Source organism: Sinocyclocheilus grahami, unplaced genomic scaffold (assembly GCF_001515645.1).
Source record: "Sinocyclocheilus grahami isolate Dianchi unplaced genomic scaffold, SAMN03320097.WGS_v1.1 scaffold989.1, whole genome shotgun sequence".
Classification (NCBI taxonomy): domain Eukaryota; kingdom Metazoa; phylum Chordata; class Actinopteri; order Cypriniformes; family Cyprinidae; genus Sinocyclocheilus; species Sinocyclocheilus grahami.
The window spans coordinates 62,526-65,103 of record NW_015506168.1 but is presented as its reverse complement, the minus strand read 5'-3'; positions in this window follow the sequence as shown (position 1 = coordinate 65,103).

Genomic DNA, 2,578 nt, shown 5'->3' with positions numbered 1-2,578 from the left:
GTGTTATAAACCGGGCTTCAGATGCTTTCACTTTCGATTTCACGATCTTGTCAGGTTTTACAATAAAATAGAATTGTCTATTTTGCTTACATCTATACATCTTTCACCTATATTTTTTATCACCCCAATTAGATTATGAAGAATGATTTGTTGATCTTGTTTTCCCTTTAATACATACCTTCCGCAATATATTTTTCAATTACTTTCAAAAAGTGGTAGGGACAATATCGACCCTGGCAAAAAGTGGTGGGGACATATCCCACCCGTCCCACCCGCAAATTACGCCAATGGATTTATCTGATTTACAAACCCTTAAAGGAACAGTTCACCCAAAAATGAAAATTAGCTGAAAATGTCTTCAAGCTCAGGTCATCCGAGATCAGGATGAGTTTGTTTCTTCATCAGATTTGGAGAAATGTAGCATTGCATCAGTGTCTCAGCAATGGATGCTCTGCAGTGAATGGGTGCCGTCAGAATGAGAGTCCAAACAGCTGATAAAAACATCACAATAATCCACACCACTCCAGTCCATCAGTTAACATCTGGAGAAGACAAAAGAAACAAATCCATTGTTAAGGAAAACACAATATTGGTCAGATTTCCATAACACAACATGCAACCCGTTTGACAGAAAACCCGCAACTTCAAGTGATCCCCAACCTTGAGGAACTTGGCAAGACTTTGCTTTGTTTGTTGCTAAACCTATAAAATATAAACGGAGAATCTGTGTATGTGTAAATGTTATTGATTTGTGTTGCCTTCCAGTGTCCGATTTTCATTAAACCTGTTTATCTGGTGATGTTTGGTCCTTAAATTGCTCCACACAAGACTGCAAATGACTTTACCTTTATTTGAACGTCCCGTATTTTATTTAAAGATAAATACATTGAGTGTTTTTCTGAGGAAGGTTCTCTCCGATCGCCTCCAGCACCGTGCAAACTTGTAATAAACAAGAACAAAGAGGTGACTCGTTAAAAGAGAATCATTGTTATAGGCAGTTTAATGATATTAACAGTAGAACTGAGATCCAGTGTAACATGAGTTAATAGGAAAACATTAGTGTTGATAAAGCTTTACTGATGACCCTGTGGGATAAAAAAGACACATATATATATATATGAAACAGGTCTACTTTAATGGGTAAATTTTTTTATAAATACAGAAGACGTCACCCATGAGAACTCAGTCTGCCAGTCTAAATTAATCTAATTAGACAACCAATTCATTTCTTACTTCTGCTCTTTAAGTGCAGAAGGTGAACAGATGACTTAAACTTCAGTATTAGTAGCATCGACACGTTTCAATAAATGTGACCTACAGTAAGACACATAAATCTTCTGTCAACAAATAGTGACTGAAGGAACAGGGACGTCAATCTACATGACAGAAGAGTTTCTACTAAATATACTTTAGTCTAAACTCAGCTTCTGAGATAGATTGGCTGTCAAGTTTTACACACACACACACACAGACACACACAGACACACACACAGACACACACAGCCAGACAGACACACACACACACACACACACACACACCATCTGTAATCTATCCTAAATATCAGGTTTTCCATCAGCTAGCTTCTGCGTTTAATAGTGTTGTTATTCGTGGCACATATAAATGCTAAAACTGTAGTGAAGTGACGGGGGAGTCTTGTGAAAACCTTTCGCAGAACATGTCTAGGTTTCAGCCCAAAATAAAAGAAACTTTTTTTTGTATAAGTTGCTTAAAGAAAAAGTTTTTTTATATAGTTTTTATATTTATTTATCCAGACACAAAGTCACTTAGGATCAAAATTCTTATTCACAACAACTAATTTGCTTTGTTTGTTTATTGCATTGTGGGATTATTTTCATGAAAATTAACTTCAGCCCATGTTCTCATTATAAAATGTGTCTGGATGGATTAAACAATCTGCAAACATGAAAATAAAAATAAATAAATCAAAAACTTTTTGAGGGGTGAAATGTGACTTTGACACGTTTGATAAGATTCTCCACAATCAACACACCCTGCTCACAAACTCTGGGAAGGATTTGGCTAGAAACTGTGACACCAGCACACTCAATTATCTGCCCATCCATTCATAATCATGTGCACGGCATCAGTAACATAAATAAATAAGGTCAAACCACATCACAATGTAGTTGTGAGAGCATAATAAAGAACCCTCAAGTACCCCTCTGCATAAAAATACAATTTTGTTAACAATACACATTTAGTTGTGCTTCTTATTGCATTAAAGAGACACTGTTCCCTCAAGTCAAAACTAAAATATCAAAAAAGAAATCTCTAATGTACACAGTTAAATAAGTGCCAGGCATTATCAGAGGTTCATTGTGCATGAAAGCTTGTTTCCACCACAGGATATAAAAAAAGGTAATTGTGACATTTTGTAACTTTATTGCATTTCTGATTTTATATCTCACAATTCAGACATTTTATCTTGCAATTCGGAGAAAAAGAAAATCGGAATTGTGAGATGTAAACTTGCAATTACGAGTTTATAACTTGCATTCGTGTTATTACTATACACAGTAAACTCGCAATTCAGAATTCTGAGATAAAAAAGTTGCA